General features: G+C 42.3%; 1 long non-coding RNA gene across 4 annotated transcripts; it reads left to right on the top strand.

Moving 5' to 3' along the window:
• The first annotated feature begins 208 nt into the window (after positions 1–208).
• On the top strand, positions 209–26,841 carry LOC140487196 (uncharacterized). Of its 4 annotated transcripts, none has more exons than XR_011962741.1 (7): positions 209–278; positions 918–1,024; positions 3,779–3,861; positions 10,733–10,837; positions 19,450–19,564; positions 21,632–24,316; positions 24,624–26,841. It is a non-coding gene; the product is annotated as an uncharacterized lncRNA (long non-coding RNA). The 4 variants fall into 4 exon arrangements; XR_011962739.1 differs by having other exon boundaries at positions 24,198–24,316; positions 24,624–26,829; XR_011962740.1 differs by lacking the exon at positions 19,450–19,564 and having other exon boundaries at positions 24,198–24,316; positions 24,624–26,829.
• The last annotated feature ends 397 nt before the right edge of the window (positions 26,842–27,238 follow it).

The following is a 27,238-nucleotide window of genomic DNA, read 5'->3' as shown; positions in this document are numbered from 1 at the left end:
GTCTTCCCCTCAGTGAACTCTCCCATCACATTACCCAACATATCAGCTGAAGCAGGACACACTGCGCATGCTCTAGTCAACATGGCGACGCCGGGTGATTGATGTCAGCACCGGACCAATGAAAGGACGGTGGGCGGAGCTGAAGGACCTAGCGGGAGGTTGGTCCTCCAACCAATCAAAGTGAAGGGCGGAGCTAAACTAAACCATGTGATCGCCCTCGCGCGCGGAGCAGAGTCGCCGTAATGAATGCTCGAGAAGTTATGGAGAGAAAGGATACGGTAAGGAAAGAAATAAACAGCGAAACGGGAGAAAAACTGTGTTGCTATGAGCGGAGAGGTTTTACAAACAAATTGTGCACGTCGAAAAACACAAATTTGAACGTCCTAGTCCCGTGTTTGCAGTAAATGGGGAATTGCCTCAGCGCGGCTGCAGGCCTGAGTAAACGCCGCCATCTTTATTCGGGACAACGATTCACTGGACACGTGCGGAGCCGCCATCTTTGTAGGGGGCAAGGTGCGGCCAGGCGCATGTGCAGCCTTTCTCTAGTATAGAGTCTGTGGGGTCAGAGCAGCCAATACTGCTCTGATTCACCTCTGGGCTCCCTCATGACCACTTTGTCAATATCTAGCTTCCTCAGTCTCGAACCATGGGTGTATTTGTGGTCTGTTTACTACTCTATTATTACTTTTATAGACCCTTTTATAAATGAGTTTTTCACTGCGGCCCAGCCCCTGATCATGTGCTGCTCTATTATCAGATTACTTTTTTCTTGAATATTTTTGACAGTCAAGAATTCTTTTTTCCAACAAGCAAGTGTATTTTCCTTCCATTTCTGACTATCAAATTCTGCACCATTTTCATTCCCTGTAATCGATTTTGCACTCCCTGAAACATCAACTGTGTTTCTCCTTCCACAGATACCAGTGATTAATGCCAAAGCCCTGTTGCTTGTGGCGAGGGTGATGTTTGACTTTCTTGTACAGCTGCAGTTTGTGTGGTGAAGGTGCTCCTACAATGTGGTTGGGTAAGTGGCATTATAGATTATTCATTCAGCAACAGTGATGATTTGAAAATAATGTCTAAATCAACAACACTTTGTATTTTTATTGTCATGCTTATAATTTCACAAAAATGCTGCTGAGAACTTTAGACGTAAGGCCAGAGGTGGAGATATTAGGTCAGGTGACCAAAAGCATTGCCAAAAAGCAGGTTTTGAGGGATGTCGCAAAGGTGGAAAGCAGACCTGTGAGGTTTTGGCTGCGAATTTCAGAACATGCTGCTTCAGCAACTGCAGAAACAGCCACACAGGTGAAGGAATGAATTAACAAATGGTTGGCAGTCTCGAAGAAAATGGGTTGTCGAGGTCTCAGTGTGTGTGTGTGTGGTGCAGGGAGCCAGGGATTATCACAGCTAGGAATTAAATCAAGTGTGAGAATTTTAAATTGAGGGTTATTGGCCTGGTGCTGGCAGGTGAGACTAGATTTGGTTGGGGTATGTGGTCGGCATGGACGATTGGGACTGAAGGGTCTGTTTCCTTGCTGTACATCTCTGTGGCTGTATGCTGTTGATTATAATTAAGAGCCTTTTGATGAATCAACAAGCAGAGATTTAGACTTTCTTGAGATTACAGGGAGTTTGAATGTGGGAAGCTGGCCCTGAGTGTGTTTGGAAAATGAAATCTGGAGATAACACAAGGTGGATGAGAAGACATGAGCTGAGACAAGGGTGGAATCAGCTAGAAATAGTGGTCTTGGAGTGGGACTGAGTTATCACACTCACCTCACCTCTGGGATTCAGCTGGTTGCCAGATTGTGAATCAGGGCGGTAACACAATCGGGTGCTGAGTGTCCCTGGTGGAGCCTAAAATGAGTGTCACTCAGCTGGCTGTTGCTGAGCAGCTGCTGCTTGGTAGCCCTGTTGATGACATTTTCCATCACTTTACTGCTGATTGAGTGTGGACTGATAGAGGGAAATTGCCTGGGTTGGGTTGCCCTGTGTTTTTGTGTTCAACATCCCTGGGCAATGTTCCACATTGTCGGTAGATGCCAGTGCTGGAGCGGTACTTGGCTTGGTGGGTGACAAGTTCTGGAGCACAAGCCATCGGTATTATTGCCAGAATATTGGCAGGGCCTGTAGCCTTTGCACGACTTAACCATTTCTTGATGTTATTCACACTGAATTGAACTGGCTTAAAACTCACATGTGATGTTAGACACCACTGGAGAAGGCTGAGATGGATCATCCCACTTTGCACTTCTGGCTGAAGATTGCTGCAAATGCTGTCATCTTATCTAGTGCATGGGTGTCTGAGGCCCCTCCATCGGTAAGGGTGGGGATATCTGTGATGCTTCCTCCAGTGAGTTGTTTAATTGCCCATCACCATTCACAACTGGGTGTGGCAGAACTGCAGAGTTCCGATCTGTTCCATTGGATGTAGGATGACTTAGCTCTGTTGCTTGCTGCTGATGCTCTTTGATATGCAGGTAGTTCTGTTTGATAATTTCACCAGGTTGGCACTTCATTTTTAAGTCTGCCTGGTGCGGCTCATGGCATGCCCTCCTTTCCTGTCCATTGTGATGGGTGAGAACAGGATTTACAAACCCATGAGATTACAGATAGTGCTGGAGTACAGTTCAGCTGCTACTGATGTCCCACAGTGCCTCAGAGATACCCAGTTTGAGATCCTACATCTCTTCAAAGTCTGTCCCGTTTAGAACGGTGATAGTGTCACTCAACGCAATGGAGGTTTTTCTCAACTTTAAGGCAAGACTTTGTCTCCAAAAGGAATGTGTGATGGTCGCTCTTACCGATACTGTCATGGACAGATATATCTGCAGCTGGTCAAGTCATAACAATGAAATCAAGTATGTTTTTCCCTCTTGTTGGTTCCCTCACCACCCGCTGCAGACTCAGTTGAGCAGCTATATCCTTAAGGACCTGGCCAGCTCAGTCAGTAATTCTGTTGCAGATTGTCTCGATTGTGGACATTGAAATCCTGTACCCAGATTACGTTTGACACCATTTTATTGCCTCAGTGCTTCCTTCAAATGTTGTTCAACATGAAGCAGAACTGATTCATTAGCCAAGCAAGGACGGGATGTGGTAATCAGCAGGAGCCATGAGACCTCCTAGTGTCCGGAGCCAATGCTTTCTACTCCCAGGGCAAATCCTCCCTGTCTATACACCACTGTGTCACCACCTCTGCCTGGTCTGTCCTGCCGGTGGGACAGGACATGTCCAGAGATTTCAGGAGAAAGTGAAGACTGCAGATGCTGGAGATCAGAGTCAAGAGTCTGGTGCTGGAAAAGCACAGCAGGTCAGGCTGATGAAGGGCTTATGCTCGAAACGTCGATTCTTCTCCTGCTCCTCGGATGCTGCCTGACTGTTGTGTTTTTCCAGCACCACACTCTCGATATCTAGGGATGGTGATGGTCGTGTCTGGTCATCTTTGTAAGGGATGATTCCGTGAGTATGACTATTTCAGGCTGTTCCTTGACTAGTCTGTGAGACATCTCTCCACATTTTGGCACCAAAAACCATATGTTAGTGAGGAGGACGTTGCACCATCGAGAGGGCTGATTCTGTGGTTGTAATTTCTGGTGCCTTGTTCGTTGCCAACTGGTCCATCCAGTTTCATTCCTGTATTGAGACTTTGCAGTCATTAATACAGTGAGTAGCTGGCTGGGCCGCTGTCAGGTTGGCAGGAATTTTTTCGCCATTGACAATGGTTTCATGGAGGTCAGGAGATTTCTAATACGTTATTTTTTCTTGAATTCAGATTCCACCATCTGCCAAGATGGGATTCGAACCAGGTCTTCAGTCGTTTGTTTTAATATTCTGGATAAAAGCTAAATACATCAGGTTTGTTCACTCATTTTAAATATCACTAACCCTGTTCTTTTTTCTTTGTAAAACCCTGTCCATCATCCTGTCTCCTCCATCCTCCCCTCCAACAACGAGTGAGGAGCACATGGAGTTTCTCTGTCACTAAGACTGAGATAATTCGATCTGCTGTTTCTCGCCCTCCCACTAGCCCACTGAGCCCAACTGCCTCACGTGGTGTTCCTGGTTTTTGTCATAAACCTACATCTTTTTCCAGTCTCTTGTCAAGCCTTATCAGAGCTCACCTTGACCCTTTACCCTAATCTCACTAAACTCCCTTTCCAACTCTCTTTCCTCCGTTGCCACCTCATCACTCCCCCTCGCCAATTCATAGATATTGTTCCTTGTTCTGTCTGTTTGTCTTTTCTGGTTGTGTCCTTCTCTCCCATTCTGTGAAAAACTAATATTTGACCTCACCGCTGTTGGAAAATCCTGCTCCATCTCCATTCTCCCTTTCCTTTCTGAATTCCTTGCATTTGGTGTCCCTCAATGATCTATCCTTGGTCTCTCCTGTATCTCACGTACATAGTGCCAGGAGGTGATATCATACAAACACAGTGTTACGTTTGACATGTACACTGACGATGCCCAGCATTCCCTCCCCAACATCCCTCTCCATTACTCCACTGTTACTCAGTTATCAAACTGCTTACCACGCTCCCACTACTCGATTAGCTGCAATTTCCTCCAATGAAACGTTGTCACGGTTAAACCCATTGCCTTACCTTTACCTTTCTGCTGAGCCCCTCCCTCCCACTGGGAACTCTGAGGCAGAACGACACTCTTCACAATATTGCTGTTATATCTGACCTCAAGGTGACCTTCTGATCAGACATCCACACAATCACAAACAGCAGGAATTCCAATTTCTTAAACGTTGCTTTTCTCCACCTCACCCCATCTCCATTGCTACTGAAACCCGTACCCGCGTCTGTGTCGCCTTAAACTTGAATCCAAAACAGAACCCTTGATTCCGTGACTCACAATCTGGTTTCAGACTCCCCTCTCAGTATTTACCCTCGGACACATCCTCTCAGTATTTATCCTGTCAAACCCCTTAAGAATCCCATCTGTCTCAATGTGATCACCTCTCTTTCTCCAAATTCCAGTGAGTAGAGTCCCAGCCTTTTCAGCCTTTATTTAAAAGATAATCCCTCCAAACCAGGGATCATCTCATTGAATCTTCCCTGAAATGCCTCCAATAAAGTGACACATTTCCTTATCTAAAGGGACTAAAACTGCTCTCATTCCTGCAGATATGGTGGTCTCACCAGCACTTCCACACATTACTCTCGGGTATATACTCCAAACTCTAATACTGAAAACTTTTGAAACAAAACATTCAATTCCCCTTCCTGATTCCCTGGTGTAACTGTGTGGTAGCTTTTTGTGTTTCCTGAACAATTACCCCTGGTCCCTTTGTGGTGCAGCTTTCTACAGTTTCCACAATTTAAATAGTACTTTGTTCTTTTATTATCTCCTCCAAAATGAGCAACTTCCCATTTTTCCCAAGTTACACCCCATCTGGCAACTTGTTGCCCCCTTCTCCTGTCTATCTCTCTCTGTTCATAATCCTCTTAGACCTTTCCGGTTATGCCTTTTCTAGGAGATATCCCCCCTTCCCATTCTTCCAAACATTTACTGGGAGCAGTGGAAAGCAGGCAGAGTTGCTATCTTTCTAGGGATACGCTTTGAAGTGATTGGGAGGATCTTCCTACCCATTGGTCAGGATGGAGACAACTTGCCCATCGTTAGGCATTAGCCTTTCACACCCATGTCTTTTTGATGAGGCAGAGCGGCAGCACAGAATGAAAGAAAAGAAAGTCATTCTTGTTCCCCATATCTCACTGACGCTTGGATCATTTTCTCCAATGTGTCAAAGAACTGCTGTGTTCAGTCACATAAGATCTCAAGTTGGAATCTCCTAGAAACCCACAGGTTTCCCTCTGAGCTGACTGCTGATGTCCTCAAGGGTAATATGTACAGTAATCCTGGGCCATGAGGAAGGGATGCTGTGAGTTTCTAACTTGAACTGAGAGTGACAGATTTTATAAACCTGTATTACAGGATATTACAGGTGGACATTCAGATAGTAATCTCAGTAAATATTCTGTTAAATTCTGATATACTCAGTATATCAGGATCTGGATATTCGCATTGTGTGTGTGAGCATTGTGTTCCATATCAATTCCATTTGCTGCTTAAAAATTCTCCTTTGAATCATCGCATTCTCTCAAAAGGTCTCCCCAAACCTTCAATGTGTCATGTTATCCCTTATATGATGACCTGATGAGTGTAAGGCTTATTATTCGAATGTGTAATTTTTGTATAAGGAAGTCTCAGAGAGGGAGCAGAATATTCTTAAAGGGGAGAATAACCATTTTGAGGGGAGGCTGTTGTTTATTGGTATCAATGACATAGGAATAGAAGAGTTCACATTATTGGATCATTGGAATCTCTTGTGGGGTAGAATTGCCCTCCATCAGAAGGATGGATTGTACTGGCACTGGAAGGGAACAGTTGCTAGTGCTATTCAGGAGGCATTAAACCAGTGAAGGAATGTGGGTAAACCCAGAGAGAGTGAGGGAAGAGCTCAGTCTGACTCTGGTGCAGTTCAGATGTCAAACAGTCAAGGCAGACAAGGGCAAGGCACAGAATGAGCAGTTACACTGCATTTATTTCAACGCAGGAGGCCCGATAGGTCGGGCAGAGGAGCTCAGGGTATGGTTTTGAACATCGCACTGGGATATTATAGCAATTACAGAGGCATGACTTAATGATGGATAGGACCAGCAGCTTAATGTTCCAGTGTATAGATGCTATAGCAAAGATAGAAAGGGGGCAACAGAGCAGGGGGGGGAGGTATTTTTGATTCGGGATAACGTTACAGCTGGGCTTCAAGAGGGTATTCCTGGGAGTACATCCAGGCAGGTTATACAGGTGGAACTGAGAAATAAGAAAGGGATGATCTCCTTACTGGGATGGTACTATTGACCCCTACCCCACACATCCCCAATAGTCAGCAGGGAGTTGAGAAGCAAATTTACTAAGAGATCACTTATCTGTAAGAATAGTATGGTTGTGTACAAGACATGACCTTCTTTGTTATTCATTCACTGGATGAGGGTGTCACTGGCTGTGCCCAAAGGGCAGTAAAGAGTCAACCACATTGCTGTGGGTCTGGAGTCACGTGTAGGCCAGACCAGGTAAGGATGGCAGATTCCTTCCCTGAAGGATATTAGCGAATCTGATGAGGTTTTTTTTCGCAATAATCAACAATGGATTCATGCTCTTTAATAGATTCTTAATTCCAAATTTTTATTGAATTCACATTCCACTGTCTGCCGTGATGGGATCCAAACCCTGGGCCCCAGAACGTTATCAGGGTGTCTGGATTATCCATCTAGTGATAATCTCACTAGACCATTTGGCAGGGTGAGTGACTGAGGTATCTGTGGAGCAGCACATCAGCACCAAAGATCCCATGGTCTCTGAGGAAGATAGAAAGGGCTGGGGAGGGAAATATATCCCTGGTGGTGGGGTCTGACTGTAGGTAGCGGACATAGCAGAGGTTAATGGAGATTAGTGGGTGGCAGGTGAGGACCGGGGGATTATATTCTTATTGTGGTTGGAGGGGTGGGGGGAAGGCGGAGGTACAGGAAGTGGAGGATATGCGTTGGAGTGCATTGTTGATCAAGTGGGAGGGAAATGCGGTCCTTGAAAGAGGAAACCTTTCTGGGATGTCCTGGAGTGGAATTGCTTCTCCTGGGAGCAGATATGGCAGAGGCAGAGGAATTAGGAGTACAGGATCACGTTTTTACAGGAATATACTCGAAGGTAATCAGGAGAGCAAAAAGGGGACTTGAAATATCTCTAGGAAATAGTTTAAGGAGAATCCAAAGAGATTCTACAAATACATTGAGGATAAAATAATAACCAGACACAGAATAGGACCCCTTAAAGATCAACAAGGCCATCTATGGAACAACAGGTGGTGGGAGAAATACTATGCTATTCTATTCTAGAGAGTTTGGAGAAATAAATAGTGATAACTTGAAAAGTGTCTATTTTACAGAGGAGGAAGTACTGGAAGTCTTAAACAGTAGCAAGGTGGATATATCCCTAGGACCTGATCAGGTTATCCCAGAAATTTGTGGAAAGCTAGGAAGGTGATGGCAGTGCCCCTCCCTGAGGTATTATTATCATTGTTTGTGACAGGTGAGGTGCTGGAAGATGGGTGCCATTATTTAAAAAAGGTGGTAAGGAAAGGCTAAGGAACAAGAGAACAGTCAACCTAACGTCAGTGGTAGGTAAGTTGTTGGAAGGGATTCTGAGGGACAGGATTTACATGTATTTGGAAAGACAAGGATTGATTAGGGCTAGTTAACATGGCTTTGTGTGTGGGAAATTCTCTCTCTCTAACTTGAGTTTCTTTGAAGATGTGACAAAGATGATTGATGAAGGCAGACTGTGGACGTTGTCTATATGGACACTGAACGATGTTCCACAAAGCAGACTGGTTAGCAAGGTTAGTTAACATGAAATATTGGGAGAACTAGCCATTTGGATACAAAACTGGCTTGAAGGTAGGAGGCAGACGGTGGTGATGGAGGGTTGCTTTGCAGACTGGAGGCCTGTGAGCAGCATTTTCCTGCAGGAATGGATATTGGATCCTTAAATAAATGACTTGGATGTGAATATATGAGATATGGTCAGCGGGTTTACAGAAGACACCAAAATTGGAGGTGTAGTGGACAATGAAGAAGGTTAGTTCAGAATGCAACAGGCTCTTGACCAGATGGGCCATTGGAGCAAGGAATGGCCGACTGGGTTCAATTTAGACAAATGTAAGCTGTTGGATTTTGGAAAGGCAAATCAGAGCAGGACTTATACACTTAATGGTAAAGTCCTTGGGAATGTTGCTGAACATAGAGACCATGGAGTGCAGGTTCATTGTTCCTTGAAAGTAGAGTCGCAGGTAGGCAGACTAGTGAAGGTGGTGTTTGGTATGCTTATATTTATTGGTCAATGCATTGAGTTCAGAAGCTGGGACATCAAATTGTGGTTGGACAGGACATTGATTAAGCCATTTCAGGAATTTTGTTTTAAGTTTGAAATTCCCTGTTCTGGAAAGGATGTTGTGAATCTTGAAAGAGTTCAGACAAGATTTACAAAGACTTTGCTAATGTTGGAGGATTTGGGCTACAGGGAGAGGCTGAATAGGCTAGGGTTAATTTCCCTGGAGAGTCAAAGACTGAGAGGTGACTTCATGGAGATTTATAAAATCATGAAGGGCATGGATAAGGTGAACAGCCAGGGTCTTTTCCCCCCAGTTAGGTGGGTTCAAAACAAGATCACATTGGTTTACGTTGAGAGGGCAAAGATTAAAAACGGATCCAAGGGGCAAAGTTTTCAAGCTGTGTGTGGTGTATGTGTGGAATGAGCTGCCAGATGAAGTAGTGGAGGCTGATACAATTACAACATTTGAAAGGCATCCGATTGGGTACATGAATAGGAAGAGTTTCCAATAATACGGACCAATAGCTGGCAAATGGGGCTCCATTTGTTGAGGATTCCTCGTTGTCATGGACCAATTGGACCAAAGGTCTGTTTCTGTGCTGTACATCTCTATGACACTAATAAATGAAAATAAGATGTGTTCCTCTTTTGTGGAGAGCTAGCAGAAGCACAGATAATTGTCCTTTGAGCTGAGAAGGTTAAGCAATGATTTTGACCATGTGCAAATTTGTTTCTAGGATATCTAATCTGCAGAGAGAGAGAGGGGAATTGTTAACAATGTCACAATTTTAGTAACTATTTTCAGGTAATTGGCAAATAATGTGAATATGTGAACTTTTTTTATTCAGTAAGTTCTGAGTATCTGGAACAGTCTGAATGGCAGCTGGACACAGACTCAGCAGTTATTCATAAACAGATTTGGAATTTTACTTTTTAAGGGAAGATTTGGGGGTCTATGGGCAAATGGGAAGAGAATTGGGACAGATTTGCAGCATCTCCAGAGGGAGAGGGTACATCCCAAATGGGCTGAATAGCCCCAGCCCCTGTGCTCTGTGATACTGCCCCATTGACTGTGAATATTGAAGCTCATCCCAGGGCAGAGAGAGGGAGGATCCCACCACTCACCTCACAATGGGCCCCGAATGATTGATGTCAGCGCAGGTCAATAGGGGACAGAGAGCAGTAATGGAGGACCAGGTTGTACCAGTTTGTCCTCCAACCAATCGGAGTGAATGAGGGCATCCTCAAGGCTGGAACTAAAGAAAGGCACATATCGCAGAGATCTGAGAAACTGGAGGACATGAGATAGGGAGCGTTCTGTGGCTGGTGAGGAATTATATAAATAAGGAAGAGTTGTGAGGCTGGATGAAGTGACAGTGATCGGGAGAGTTGAGGATGGAGGAATTTAGAGTTAGTGAGGATTAGAATCATATTGTTATCCAGCAAGGAAACAGGCCCTGTGGTCCAACCAGTCCATGCCGACCATAATTCCAAACTGAACTAATTGTACCAGCCTCCGCTTAGTCCACATCCATCCAAATATTTCCTATTTATGTACTTATGTGAAAGTCTTTTAAATATTGTGATTGTATTCACAGCTACCACTTCCTCTGGAAGTTCATTTCACACGTATAATTTTTTTTTAAAACCCTAATGTCTTTTCCCAAATCTTTCTAATTTCTTCTCAAAATGAATGCACCTGAGTTTTGAATTCCCCCCCCACCCCCGGCTATCCAGCCTCTCCTTCGAACACAATCCCTCCATTCATGGCAACATGCTGGTAAATCTCTTCTGAACCTGCTCCACTTTAATAATATCCTTCCTATAACAGCACAACCAGAACTGGACAGAGTATTCCAGAAGAGGCCTCTCCAATGTCCTGTACATGCTCAACATAACGTCCCAACTCCTGGACTCAGAGGTCTGAACAATGAAGGTAAGTTTGCTAAGCACCTTCTTCACCAGCCTGTCTGCATGTAACACACACTTCAAAGACCTGAAGCCCTCGGTCGCTTTGTTCCCATATCACTACTCAAGACCCTACTTTTATTGAGTGTAAGTCCTACCCTCGTTTATTTTGTCAGGATGTTATATTTTGCATTTATTCCAATCCAAAAAATTTTTGAGTATAAAGGCAGTAGGAGTATAATTAAGAGGGGAATCAGGAGGCAAAAAAGGGGACGTGAGATAGCTTTGGCGAATAGGGTTAAGGATAATCCAAAGGGCTTTTGTAAATACATGAGGAACAAAAGGCCAACTAGGGAGAAAATAGAGACCCTCAAAGATCAGCAAGGCAGCCATTGAGTGGAGCTGCAGGCGATGGGCGAGATAGGAAACAAGTATTTTGCATTAGTGTTTACTGTGAAAAAGTACATGGGAGATATAGAATGTGGGGAAATAAATGGTGACATCTTGAAAAATGTTCATATTACAGAGGAGGAGGAGGAGGTGCTCAATGAGTGGCTAAGGAGCTGGTGCAGGGGAAAAGGATTCACGTTTTTTGGATCGTTGTGATCTCCTCTGGAGTAGAGTTGACCTGCATAAGAAGAATGGTTTGTACCTGAATTGGAAGGTGTCTAATATCTAGGCAGGGAGACTTGCTGGTGATACTCGGGAGGCATTAAACCAGTGAGGGAGTGGGTGTAAACCCAAGAAGATGCTGAGAAAAGTGGTATGTCTGAGGCTGGTAGAGCTCAGAAGTCAAATAGTCAAGGCAGGCAAGGGTCAGTATTAATATAATGGGCTGAATGAAGTCGGACTGAGCAGTTGCACTGCATTTACTTCAATGCAAGAGTCCTGACAGGGAAGGCAGATGAGCTCAGGGTATGGTTTTGAACATGGCACTGGGATATTATAGCAATTACAGAGGCACCACTCAGGGATGGATAGGACTGGCAGCTTAATGTTCCAGGGTATAGATGCTATAGGGAGACTAGAAAGGGGACAAGAGAGGGAGTGGCATTTTTGATTTGGGATGGCATTATGATTTTGCTTAGGGAAGATATTCCTGGGAGTACGCCCAGTGAAGTTATTTAGGTGGAACTGGGAAATAAGAAAGGGATAATCACCTTATTGGGATTTTCTGCAAGGATTTCGTCCGGGTGCTCTGGTTTCCTCCCACAGTCCAAAGATGTGCAGGTTGGGTGGATTGTCCGGGCTGAATTGCCTACAGTGTTCAGGGATGTGCAGGTTGGGTGGATTGTCCAGGTTGAATTGCCCACAGTGTTCAGGGATGTACAGGTTTGGTGGATTATCCAGGCTGAATTGTCCATAGTGTTCAGGGATGTGTAGGTTGGCTGGCCCTGGGAAATGCAATGTTACAGGGGAAGGTTAGGAGGCTCTCCAGGTCAAGATCAATGTGATGGGCTGAATGACCTGCTTCCACACTGTTGGGAGTCTCTGATGATTCTACTAGTTTTAAAATAGTTACAGAAAATAATATACCAGATCTAAATGTTAAGGTTCTGAATTGGACAAAGGCCAATTTTGATGGCACAAGGCAAGAACTTTCATCTGGCCCCTTAAGCCTGCTCTACCATTCAATAAGATCAGAGCTGATCTTTTCATGGCCTCAGCTCCACATTCCTGCTCTCTCACCATAACCCTTAATTCCTTTCCTGTTCACAAATCTACATTTTGCCTTAAAGGCATTCAAGTTGATAACGTCAAATGATGCACTCGGCAGGGAATTCCACAGATGCACAACCCTTTAGCTGAAGAAGCTCCTCCTGAACTCAGTCCTAAATCTGCTCCCCCTTATTTTGAGGTAATGCTCTGTAGTTTGACCCGCCCGCAGTGGAAATAGCCTCCCTGCTTCTGTCTTATCTACTCCCTTCATAATTTTATTGTTTCCTCTCCAACCTCCCATTCTTCTAAATTACAATGATTATAGAACCAGTTTTCTCAATCTCTCCACATACACCAACCCTCAACTCCCAACTCAAATTAGTGAACCTCCTCTGTACTCCCTCCAGTGCCAGTACATCCTTGCTAATGCAAGGGGACCAAACCTGTACACAGTACTCCAGGTGTGGCCTCTCCAGCACCCTGTACAGCTGCATCATAACCATCCCTCTAGCAATGAAGGACAATATTCCCTTCACTGCCATAATTACCTGCTGCACCTGCAAACCAACTTCCTGTGATTCATGCACAAGGACACCCAGCTCCCTCTGCACAGCAGCATGCTGCACGTTTTCACCATTTCATCATCAGTTTGCTGTTAGTCCGACCAAAATGGATGACCTCACATATCCCAACACTGAACTCCATCTGCCAGACCCTTACCCACTCACTTAACCTGTGCAGACTGACAGAGGCCTCTGCAGACATTGCTCTACCTCATCTTTGTATCAAATATGAACTCTGACACCGTACACTTGGTCCTCAACTCCAAAACATTTGTGTAAATTGCAAACAGTTGTCGTGCCAACATTAATCCAAACACCCGTTTATTCCCATTCTTTATTTTTTGTTGGTGAACCGATCCAGTATCAATGATAATACATTACCCACAATGCCATGCATTTTTACCTTATTCAGCAGCCTTTTGTTGGCAACGTATCGGATACCTTCTGGAAATCCATGTACACCACATCCACAGAGTCCACCTTGTCCAACGTACTCGTCGTATCCTCAAATAATTCCATTAAATGCGTTAAATGTGACCTGCCTTTCATGAATCCATGCTGTGTCTGCTCAATGAGACAATTTCTACCCAGATATCTCACCACTACTTCCTTGAGAGATTCAAGCATTTTCCCCACTACAGAAGTTAAGCTAACGGGTCCTTTTTGAAAAATAGTAACACCACATTTGCAGCTTCCAGTCTGTCAAAACCATCCCAGAATCCAACAAATGGTAGTAAATTATCACGAGGTCTATTTGTTACTCCCCCCCTCCCCCACCATCTCCTTTAGTCCCTGGGATGCATTCCATCAGAGCCTGGATACCCATCTACCTTTAGGCTGTTATCTTTCCCAACATTTCCTCTTTACTGACAATGATTGCTTCTGTCTCCTCATCTGCCATTGCCTCCATAGGCCTGCGACAATGAGAGTGCACAGACAGTATGTTCCTGTTAAGGTCAAGGCTGGTAGGTGTAAAGAATGCTGCCTGACGAAAGATATTGTGGGCCTGGTCAAGAAAATGAAGGAGGCATATGGCAGGTACAGAGAGCTGTGTTTGTGTGAATCCCTAGAGGAGTATAGGGGCAGTAGGAGTATACTCGAGGTAAACCAGGAGGGCAAAAAGGGGACATGAGATAGCTTCAGGAAATAGGCTTAAACAGAATCCAGAGTGATTGTACAAATACACTAAGGACAAACGAGTAACCAGGCAGAGAATAGGTACCCACAAAAATCATCAAGGCTGTCTGTGGAACCGCAGGAGGTGAGAGCGATTCTGTATGAGCGGTGAGATTTTACAAACAAAATGTGCACGTCGGAAAACACAAATTTGAACGTCCCAGTCTCGTGTTTACAGTAAACGGGGAATTGCCTCAGTGTGGCTGCAGGCATGAGTGCGCGCCGCCATCTTTATTCGGGGCAAGAATTCTCTGTACACATGTGGAGCCACCAGTTTTGTAGGGGGCAAGGTGCAGCCAGGCGCATGTGCAGCCTTTCTCTGGTACAGATTCATTGGGCAGGATTTACACAGAGCACATTCAAACTCCGAGAAATGGATGTCTATTTCTGGATTTGGTTCGTCATTCATTTAAATAATTTGGTATCGTAAATGAGTTTACAGGTCATACAAAATTGGAGGGGTGTGGATAATGAAGAAGGTTACCTCAGATTACAATAAGATATTGATCAGATGGGGTTTAATTTAGGTAAATGTGATGTGCTGCATTTTGGAAAAGCAAATCAGGCCAGGACTTGTACACTGAATGGCAAGGCCCTGAAGACGTTTGCGCAACAAAGAGACCTTGGACTGCAGGTTCATAGTCCTTGCAAGTCAAGTTGCAGGCAGATAGGATGATGAAGAAGGTGTTCAGTGTATTTTCCTTTATTGGTTTGAGCATTGAGTATCGGATGTGGGAGGTCATGTTGCTGTACAGGACATTCATTAGGCCATTTTTGGAATATTGTGTGCAATTCCGGCCTGCCTCCTATCAGAAGGGTGCTGTGAAACATGAAAGGTTTCAAAAAAGACTTACAAGGATGTTGTTAGGGTCGGAGGATTTGAGTTGTAGGGTGAGGCATAAAAGGCAAAGGTGCTCCGGTGTTAGAATCATGAAAGTGTTGGCCCCTTAACAGCGCATCAATGAATATTCATGGGCTGTGCATATACCTACGTGAACACAGGCCACTCACGATATGAACACCTATCTCCCTCTCTGTGCCTACATTCCTTGTCTATGTGCCCTTTCCTGCTTCACTTGTAACATTGTGGGTCTGATTACCCTCCCTGTACTGCAGCTATTCCCCTGTGTTTCTGTGTTTGCCTCAGCTCTCATGGCCCAATTCAGAATGTGGTTAGAATTATCTCCCACTGGGAGTCCCATGTTTATAATTACAGTTAAATAGGGTCCCATGTCATCTTTTAAATACATCAAACCTATTTCATCATCACAGTTTGGGGTTTGGTAATCCCCCGTGGCCCTTACACACATCAGGCTTCCTTTCTGTATGATCCTCAATGTGACCCTTTTGTCCCTAAGTCACCAAAGTTATTTCAGCCCATTCAGCCTGTCCCCTCCCCAGTGTGTCCCTGTACTATCTGTAAATGCCTGGAGCCACTGATCGGCTGTGCATTGGGGGAACCGACTCTCACCCTCACCCTCTCATTGCAGGGACAGATTCTGCTGTACACGTCAGGGCATCTTGGCCTGAGGGAGGGTCCGTACATCATCTTCGGTGAGACTGTGTACCTCTACTAATTCATCCATATTGTCCCAATAAGGCCCATTATTACCATTTCCCTATCAGGCTGGGTCTTCATTCACCAACATCTGTCATTCAGTGCGTGAACGGTTCAGGTTTGGTTTCTGTTAGTTCCCCTTGTTGCTCCCTACTGTCTGTCCAAGTTTGAGCTTTGACGCCCAGTGGAGCCATAGACAGGGCCTTCTGGACCTTATAGGGCGGTGGGTCATCCCACCCATTGCCGTCCCTCTGTTCATACGTGGGCGATTCACCATCTAACCCGTTCCAGTCAGTGTCACCATCCTCACTGCCTTCTGAGGAGAGCGGGGCACTAGGTACCTCCCCCCACTGTAACTACCACCTGGCCTTTTGGCTTTAAAACCTCACGTCTGAGAACCACCACCTTCACTTGTTCCTGTTTCCCATAATAATTCAACATATCCTGTCATTCCTGGATTCAAACAGAACAAAATATGAATTTGGTTTTACTTGAAATATTAATAATTTGACATTCACTTTGACATATCTATAAAGGTGAGAATTGTACTGTGATTATTCAAGTGAATTTAACGTGCTCATACAATGAATATAACTCTGATAATCAACGACAATGAATGAACTGAATAATATGTGATTATTTGTACCAGTTCTTGCATTGAAAATTCAATTTTATTTTAATGCTTGTCACCCATTACACTGTGGGCATTGTTATTAGGGAATAAAGTAATGGAAGGATATCAGAGAAAATGCATAGACTTTAATTTTAGCTTCACTGCAAGAATGAACCAAAACAATATTTGGAAATATGGTTAAACTACATAACAAAGTTTCCAGTGTCATTATTGACATGAAAACTATTTTAGATTGCAAGTTGTTTTGCTCTAAGAATAATTGGAAATGAATTGTGATTATGAATTGACCATTTAAAATATATTTTGAAGAGAATAGTCAGATATTTTTTTTGGAGGAAACTTAGGAAAGGAAATAAATATGTATGCATTGGTATTAATAGTTTTAAAATGTTTGGAAGTTGACTAGAATTATTTGATCGAGAGAGGCTGCATGACTATTAAGACTAATTCACCTTTTTCATTTCATTGTTGGTTTCCCTAGAATCTGTTGTGGTCTAAACTCCTGTTGTGTGCAATGGACTGTCACTAATAGCTTAATTAACCTGCGAGTCTCAGATCAGGTTTCCTTTGTCTGTAAGTGCGCGACACACCTGCTTTTCTGAAGGAAAACAGAAACTCTTTTCAAAGGAAATAAGTGGCAGTTCTCACTGAGAATGATTTCTACCACGCACCATAAGCAGGGAAGTGTTTTTCTGAAGAATTTCATTGTCTATCTACTACTATCTACACACAGGTTTGTCATATACCTGTGTTTGTCAGTTTGTGGAGGATTCAGCACCTTTGTTTTGAGCTAGTTTTATACAAGCAGTTGGTTCATTCTGTCTTTGCCAAGAATGTTGTTTACTTTCCCCTTTTACTGTGATTCTGCAGGTTAGAATATTCTGAGAGTCAGTAATATTCAATAACTGAACGTTGAATGATTTTGACTCTAACAGAGCAGTGGCCTTGTTTTCAGCTCATTATTCACTTTCCATTTCCTGGTTGTGTTGAATGTTACAGAATCAGGCTCTGAGCAATGTTTCCATTCACTTGTGTTGGAGTCACTGACAGCCACGTGGTCAGTCAGTTTCAGGCTGATGGATCAGTTTCTCTGTCCTATTAGATGGTGGTCACTTGCTCAGTTTCCGATGGCTCACCTGAGCATCAGTCCATCAGCTGCTGAAACCCTCCATCCAGCATTTGTTCCCTCTCACAGTGACTACTCCAATACAGTCCCAGCTTGTCTCCCCATTTACCTCCACATACTCATGGTCACCTCAGATTTTACTGTCTGTGTCCTTAAAGCAAGTCACGTAAGACATCTACCTCCATTTTAACCTCATCTACATTATGTTCAGAAATATGATTTTAAAATTTGGTTCACTGCTTTTAAACCTACCCATGCCTTCACCCTGTCCTCCCAGTGTAGTACCACACCTCCCTGAGGGAGCTGCACTTATCCAATTCCAGCTGCATGAGAGTTTCTTGTTTTCATCTCCTCCCTGTTGGTGGCTTTAGTTTCAGCTGCTTTGAACCTAAACTTGGTAATTCTCTTCCCCCAATCCCTTCAACTCTCCTCCATTCTATCAGCACTCCTTTATTTAATCCAGTTTGATCAAGGTTTTGGTTTCCACCCGTAAAACTGTCCCTTTGTCGCTCGGTAACAGCCTCGTGTTATCATTGCTGAACTGTTAATCCAGAGACCCAGCGAATATTCTGGGGACCCTGATTCAAATCGCATTACAGCAAATGTGGACCTTGAATTTAATAATCATCTAAAATTATGGGTCTGTTGATGACCATGAAACTATTATTGATTTTCAGGAAAAACCCATCTGTGTCACTGATGTCCTTCAGGGAAGGAATCTACCATCCTTACCTGGTCTGGCCTACATGTGACTCCTGACCCACAGCAATATTGTTAACTCTTAACTGCTCTCTGGGTAATAAATGTTGCCCTAGCCAGTGGCGCCTACATGCAGTGAATGAATTTTAAACAAAGCTCTCAGTCTGGGATCATGTGAGAAAGAAGCAGAAGGTGACCATTATGCCCCTCGAGCCTGCTCCACCATTCAGAAGACCAAGCCTGATCTGTTCGTGATTTTTATACCATCTTGCCCCAATGCCCCTTAACACGAATCTATCAACCGGTGTCTTAAAAATACTCAGTGAATCCACCTTCTGGGGCAGAGTTCCAAAGTTGCACAGCCTTCTGAGAGGAAACAAATTTCATTATCTATGTCCTGAAAGGGTGAAGCCAATTTTAAAGCAGTTCCCTCTAGTTCAGAAATGACCCACAAGAGGAAATATCCTTTCCACATCCACCTTATCAAACCATGCAGGATCTTATTGGGCGGCACAGTGGCACAGTGGTTAGCACTGCTGCCTCACAGCGCCGGAGACCCGGGTTCAGTTCCCGCCTCAGGCGACTGACTGTGTGGAGTTTGCACATTCTCCCCGTGTCTGCGTGGGTTTGCTCCGGGTGCTCCGGTTTCCTCCCACAGTCCAAAGATGTGCAGGTCAGGTGAATTGGCCATGCTAAATTGCCCGTAGTGTTAGGTTAGGGGTATGGGTGGATTGCGCTTCGGCGGGTCAGTGTGGACTTGTTGGGCCAAAGGGCCTGTTTCCACACTGTAAGTAATCTAATCTTCTATACTTCAGTCATGTCACCCCTCACTCCATGAGTGGGGTTGAAATGTTGTCTAATGTTTATTATGCAGTGAATGTGTTGCTTCACTGGGTGGGTTTCAAGAATCAAAATGAGCCATACTAGCTTTCCTGTCTCACCGTATTACGTATAGCTTACATCACTGTCGTGTTTCCATGCCTCCCTACGTTGTCTAATGAAAAGGAAGGAGAGATAGATTGAGAGAAGTTGTTTGAAAATTTGTTGTCGTCAAAAAAATATTTGGTCTTTTTGTAGAGATTGCATTATAATTGAAATAACCAGTTCGTTAAATATTACTGACAAAATAGTACCAACAATTTACCAATGACTGAGGCCAGGATTAATAGCCAGTTATTTCCCTTCTTTTTCCTTACTCCCTTCTTGTGGTTGGGGGTTATATTAGCAATGTTCCTGTCCTCTGGGACAGTCCCTGACTCCAGTGATACCGGAAAGCTCACAATTAAAGCCTCCACTATCCCTTCAGCTATCACCTTCTGGGGCGTGGTCCATCTGTCCAGGTAATAGATCTATTTTCAAATTTTTCAATTTTTTACCATTTTCTCCTTGGTGACTCTTAAATGCTCTCTGGGTAATACATTTTTCCCTAGCCAGTGGCACCTACATCTAGTGAATGAATTTTAAACAAAGCTCTCAGTCCTGGGATCATGTGAGAAAGAAGAAGAAGGTGACCATTCGACCCCTCGAGCCTGCTCCACCATTCAATAAGACCAAGCCTGATCTGTTCGTGATTTATATTCCACACTCATCTCTGTTCCACCGCCACCCGCCCCACCCCCACCCCCGCCACCCCGACTGTCCCTGAAGTTTTGGGATAGTATTTGTGTCTTCCACCATGAAGACTGATGCAAAGTACTTATTCAGTTCCTTATCCATTTCTTTGTTCCCCATTACTATTCTTCCAGCCTCAATTTCCAGCAGCACAATGTCCATTTTCGCCTCTCTTTTGAACTTTATGTAACTAAAGAAACTCTGGCAATCATGTTTTTAATATTACTGACTAGCTTTCTCTCATGCTTTATCTTCTTTCTCCTTATGTTTTTTCTTCATTGTTCTCCATTGTTCTTTTTTGGCTTCCCATTTCACTGACATCCCACTACCCTTTGCCATGTGATATGTTGCTTGTATGCTTTCCCTGACTTCCCGAGTCAGCCATGGTTGCCTCACCCTCCCTGATCCATGCTGCTTTTTCCTCGGGATGAATTTTTACTGTGTCATCCTGATTACTCCCAGAAACCCTAGCCATCACTGTTCCACTCTCTTTTCTGCTTGACTCCTCTCTCAGTCAATTCTCTCCAGCTTCTCCCTCATGTCTCTGTAGCTGCCTTTATTCAGCTGGAATACAGTTACATCTGATTCCATCTTCTCCCTCTCAAACTGCCGCGTAAATTCTATCATATTATGGTCCCTGCCTCCTCAGTGTTCATTCACGTTAACCTACCTTATCAAGTCTGCCTCATTGCACAACACTAAATCCAGAATTGCCTGTTCCCTAGTGGGCTCCACTGCAACCTTCTTCAAAAAGCCATGTTGTAGAGATTCCACAAATTCATTTTCTTGCAATCCACTATCATCCTGATTTTCCCAGTCCCCCTGCATATTGAAATCCCCCAGATCACTGTAAACTTACCTTCCTTACATGCTTTTCCTATCTCCTCATGTAACTTATGCCCAAATCCTGACTATTGTTTCGAGCTCTGCAGATAACTCCCATTATATTTTTTTTTAACCTTTGCGGTTCCTCATCTCCACCCACACAGATTCTACATCATCTGAGCCAATGTCATTTATTGCTCTTGACTTAATTCCATTTCTTACTGTTCACTAACCCCAGCCTCTCTGCCCACCTGCCTGCCTTTTCATTTGGATGTGCATTCTTGGATATTTAGCTCCCAGAATGCTTCAGCCTAATCTTTTGCACTGATGTGTTCAGCTCTTCCATCATTGATGATGGGAATATTTGTAGAACCTCCTTTTCCGGTGAGTTGTTCAATTCTCCACCACCATTCTCGACTGGATGTGGAATGAATGTAGAGTTTAGATCTGATCTGTTGGTTGCTGCATCGCTCAGCTCTATCTGCAGGTGGGACCTGTCTCCAAAAGGACTGTGCTGTGGTAACCGACACTGACATGGACTGTCTCATTTTCTTCTTCAATCCAATCAAGCGAGCTATTGCATTTTATTCCCTCCGTTTTCCGATCTTAATAAATATCCAATCAATTTCAGAGCAAAATGCTTTCAAAATATTGAATCAATTTATTTGTTTAGATACTAGCACTAATTATCAAGTCATTGCCTTGACAATAACTGCATAATAATTTAAATTAGTTTTGCTAACAGGTATATTGTGGTTCATATATCAATTTAATTTATTGACTCTTAGGACAAATAGTATAACATTTTCTTTTTTCAGAATTCTAACAACAATTATTAAGTCATCAGCATTACAATAATTACACAAAGCTTTAACTTATTCTGGCTAACAATTACAGTGAATTTCATATTTGAAAATAATCTCGTGTTCGCTTGTACTAATACAGTAATATAAAAATCCATTTTCTTTCAGATCATCACACATACAAAAGAATCAATGATTTCTGATACAACACTCGTTGTAAAAATCTGACTTTTTTCTCATTAAGAGTCATCGAGTCATAGAGGCATACAACATGGAAACAGACCCTTCACTCCAACCCATCCATGCCGACCACATTTCCCAACACCATCTAATCCCACCAAATCCCTCCAAATTCTTCCTATTCATATACCAATCCAAATGCCTCTTAAATGTTGCAATTGTACCAGCCTTCACCACTTCCTCTGGCAGCTCATTCTATGCACTTACGACCCTCTGTGTGAAAAAGTTGCCCTGTAGGTCTCTTTTATATCTTCCCATCTCAACCTAAACCTACCATCTTTAGTTCTAGACTCCCCGACCCCAGAGAAAAGACTTTGCCTACTTACCCTATCCATGTCCCTCAAAATTTTGTAAATCTCTATATGGTCACGCCTCAGCCTCCAATGCTCCAGGGAAAACAGCCCCAGACTGTTCAGCCTTTCCCTGTAGTTCAAATCCTCCAACCCTGGCAACATCCTTGTAAGTCTTTTCTGAACCCTTTCAAGTTTCACAACTTCTTACCGGTAGGTAGGAGGCCAGAATTGCACGAAATATTCCAACAGTGGCCTAACCACTGTCCTGTACAGCCCAAAACATGACCTTCTGACTTCTGTACTCAATACTCTGACCAATAAAGGAAAGCATACCAAACGCCGCCTTCACTATCCTATCTACCTGCGACTTCACTTTCAAGGAGCTATGAACCTGCACTCCAAGGTCTCTTTGTTCAGCAACACTCCCAAGGACCTTACCACGAATTGTATAAGTCCTGCTAAGATTTGTTTTCCCAAAATGCAGCACCTCGCATTTAACTGAATTAAACTCCATCTGCTACTTCTCAGCCCATTGGTCCATCTGGTCCAGATCCTGTTGTAATGTGAGGTAGCCCTCTTGGCTCTCCAGTGCACCTCCAATTTTGGTGTCATCTGCAAACTTACTAACTATACCTCTTATGCTCGCATCCAAGTCATTTATATAAATGTCAAAATGTAGAGGAACCATCACCGATCCTTGTGGCACTCCACTGGTCACAGACATCCAGTCTGAAAAACAACCCTCCACCACCACCCTCTGTCTTCTACCTTTGAGCCAGTTCTGTATCCAAATGGCTAGTTCTCCCCATATTCCGTGAGATCTAACCTTACTAATTAGTTTCCTATGGGAAGAACGCCTTACTGAAGTCCATATAAATCGCATCTACTGCTCTGCCAAAATCAAACCTCTTTGTTACTTCCTCAAAAAACTCAAGCAAGTTTGTGAGATATGATTTCCCACGCACAAAGCCATGATGACTATCCATAATCAGTGCTTGGCTTTCCAAACACATGTACGTCTGGTCTCTCAGGATTTGCTCCAACAACTTGCCCACCACCGAGGTCAGGCTCACTGGTCTATTGTTCCCTGGCTTGTCCTTACTGCCCTTCTTGCCCTAACGTTGGCACCACATTAGCCAAAGTCCAGTCTTCCGGCGCCTCACCTGTGACTATCGATGATACAAATATCTCAGCAAGAGGTCCAACAATCACTTCTCTAGTTTCCCGCAGAGTTCTCGGGTATACCTGATCAGGTCCTGGGGATTTATCCACCTTTACCCATTTCAAGACATCCAGGGTTTCCTTCTCTGTTATCTGGACATTGTGCAAGATATCACCATCTATTTCCCGACAGTCTATATCCTTTCCATATCCTTTTCCACATTAAATACTGATGCAAAATACTCATTTAGTATCTCCCCCATTTTCTGCGGCTCCCCACAAAGGCCGCCATTTGAATGACCTCGGTAACTTCAAATTTATTAATTTTGGAAACCTTAATTACTTTTCCCTGCAATAATTCCTGTTTATGTCCACACATAGCTCAGTCAAATAGCAAGGTGAGATTTATCATTATTCTAATGTTCGCTAATAGAGCTTTGAAAATCTATTTGTTGCTAATATGTAATAACTGTTCAGTTCAGTACATAGAACATCGAACAGTACAACACAGTACAGGACATTTGGTCCATGTGCTAACCTTTTATCCTCTTCTAAGATCAAACTAACATATATTCCCTTCATTTTGCTATCATTCATTTACGTAGCCATGAGTTACTTAGATACACTTACTGTATCTGACTCTACTACCACTGCTGGGAGTACATTCCGCACACTCATCACTCTGTAATAGGAACCTACCTCTGACATCTCCACTAAGCATGCCTCCATTCACCTTGAAATTATGCCCTCTTATGATAGTCATTTCCACCTGGGAAAAAGAGTCTCTGGTTGTTCACTCTATCTAAGCCTGTCTGTCAAGTTGCCTCTCATCCTTCTTTGCTCCAATGAGAAAAGCCCTAGCTCCTTCAACCTTTCATCAGAAGACGTGCCCTCTACTTCAGGCAGGATCCTGGTAAACCTCCTCTATGAGGGATCTATGGATCCCTCTGTTCCTCCACACTGCCAAAAATCCTACATTTCATTCAATAGTCTGCATTCAAATTCAAAATTCTAAAATGAATCTCTTCACACTTTTCCAGGTTGAACTCAATCTCCTACTTCTCAGCTCAGATCAATGTCAATGTCCCGTTGAAATCTTGAAACACAGTTTAAAAGACAAATCAAATGAGTCCTAGATGAGTGTTCGCTACAAATAAAGGTACGTAGAATTCAGGAAGAGCTGACCTATTTGAATGATTAAACAATTCCTTCTAGAAAACACAGTAACTAAATCTTTCTTACAATTCAGTAATCCTGCAACTAGATTATACTTCTCAGTTTACATATCTTAATGAATATCTAATTAATGTCTGTGTAAACTGCTGGAAAATGTTTAATCATTTCATTTGTTGAAACGCCACCGTTAATTATCACATCGCTGTCACAATAAGTGAACTCTATTTTAATTATTGACTGAGGTCAAGTGACCTGTGGCCCGAAATTGAATGTTTGAAATTCACCGACAGCCACAGAAATCTGATCGAAAAGAAACCTGCTCAAATGAAATCAAACAGAGCCAGCATCATTCAGCTCCAGAAAAGAGGTCACAAAAGTTCCGGGGATCCAGTGACAACCAGCCTGAGAGTTGTGTATTCGAGAGGTTGAACCAGATTTTCTGGCATCTTGGCTTCCAGCCAGTTCCTGAGCATAGCACGCCTCTCATGGGAAGGAAAACAGTGAAGGATGTTTGTACCAACCCACTGGATGGATCGAATACAGCTCATGATCATCCTCAAAATTTTGTCACAAGATTATTAATCATTTGCCAAATCATGCAAAATAGCCCAATGCTACTGAAATCAAATTACTCTTAATCACTGCACATAAAACCAAACGATGGTCTTCAAGGTCACCTAATCACTGTTCACTGAATATCTCTTTGTAATAATCTTATTTTTCCCAGGATGAATAACCACAACAAACATCACCGTAACACCCCATCCAAAGATATGCAATAGGCACCTTCTTATAATTTACACACATCTTTCTCTGACCAATAATCACCCTTCATCATTAATAGATGAGCAAGCTAATACTGACATTTATTGAGATGAAGAAATTCCTGAATATTACTAATGTTTGTGATAGGTTTCTCGACTATTCATCACAGCAAAAGTGTAATTATGGCTCACTGTATTTGTAGCTGCAAGCATTTGCGCATAACCGATTATACATTTTTTCAGAGAAATTTTGAAAATAATTGTGCGACAAATACTGTTGCCTATTTTTTGCTGTGATACCCACATTCCTTATCTATTTATTCTCTTCCCAACTCTGACTCAAATTTGTAAATATTGATGATATGAAAAATTCCATGAAATTATTCTTTTTGGGAAGAAATGTAAAGCAAGAAATTCTTGAATAACTGAGAATTATGAATGACAAAACAATGATAATTAATAATCACTGAATGTCTAATATGTTTTTTGTCAATCTACCAAAAAAGCAATTTAATCTTCATGTCTCTGATCTCAATAAAAAGTCTAATCAACATTAGAGCAAAATAATTTTAAAATATCGAATCATTTAATTTGCCAGAGTACTAAAATTAATTGTAAATTCATTGTCACTCCATTAACCAGACGGTAATTCAGTTAAATCTTTGTGACAAGCATCGTGAGATTCCCATTTTAGTTTAATATGTTATTTCTTACAATGAAAAATGTAGTCATTCTATCCAGGTTAAAACATCCACAAACCAACCAATGAAACAACCAAGCATTCATAGTAAATATGTTATCTCTTCTTGATGTGAAAACACAAAGTAATCATGGAATTAATATGAAACCTTAAGTCATGTCAGATTGCTATTCTACCCTAATAATTACTGTTCATGTCTACACTTTACACAGTTGCACAGTAAAATCAGATTTCTAACCAATTTAATGTTTGACATTAACTGTTTTTCAGACTAATTGTTGCTTATATCCAATATTTAATAATAGTTCAATCCAGTACATTCATCCCAAAGTGTAGTATCATGTTTCCATACATTGACTTGTGTAAACACATTGCACTGTACAGTTTTGCAATCATAGCAAATGCTGTTTTTTATTGTAATAGTGCAATGCTAGTTGATTTTTAGTTCAATAATGGAATTCGTGTTGATGTTTATTTTAATCCTGTTTCATTTGCTTTGATTATATTTCAATTCCATACGAACATGCATTTTAATTTAAATGATTACACTAAAAGCTACATTGTGTTTCTTGCTAAAAAAAATTTTAAAGTTCCCATTCCACTTTCTTTTGTGAGAAATGAAGTTACCTACATCTCTTGTTCAGGTCAACAAACACAATAACTTTTGAATTCTTGAAAGTTGTACCCCTTTTTTTTAAAAAAAAGGAAAGTATCTTTTAGCTGAAATATCACGTCAAGAGATTTTTTGCTTTTTCAGATCATGTGCCCTGCAGAAGTGTTTTTATGTTCAATTTGTTACAACAAACAGCTGCTTTGGAACTGTTGATTTTGTTTTAATGTTTATTACAACATTACTTATTAATGTTCAATAATCACAAAATCATTCAAATTGATTTTCTATCAAATGTCATTGACTGTATCTTGTGGTCACTCAGATATTCACTTTCTTTACCAATAATGTTCTTCCAAATTCAGGTACTAATGTTTCAACATTGATCAGGATAAAATCACATAAATTAAAAATACATGTTTTTACAATTAATTGAATTGAATGAAATGCATTACTGTATTTTTTGCGAGAAATGAAGTTACCTATATCACTTGTTTAGTTCAATAAACACAATAACTTTTGAATTGTATTGTCTGCATTTTTCATCAAAAATAAATTATTTTCAATAATAACTGAATGGCTCATTTATTGTTCCCAGTCCATCAATCTCGCGACTATATTTCAGTTTTCAGTTTACTGAGCATAATGAACGTCTAATCAACATCAGAGCAAAGTGTTTTTAAAATATTGAATTGATTTATTTGTTCAGATTACAGCATTTATTTTGAATTCATTAGCCTTATAATAATTGCAGAATAATTTGTTTGTGTTTCTAACGTGATCCACATTTTAATTTAATGTATTGTTTAATTTAATCCACTGTAACAATAT

This window comes from Chiloscyllium punctatum, chromosome 16 (assembly GCF_047496795.1).
Source record: "Chiloscyllium punctatum isolate Juve2018m chromosome 16, sChiPun1.3, whole genome shotgun sequence".
NCBI classification, from domain to species: domain Eukaryota; kingdom Metazoa; phylum Chordata; class Chondrichthyes; order Orectolobiformes; family Hemiscylliidae; genus Chiloscyllium; species Chiloscyllium punctatum.
This window is presented reverse-complemented; position numbering and strand designations above follow the sequence as displayed.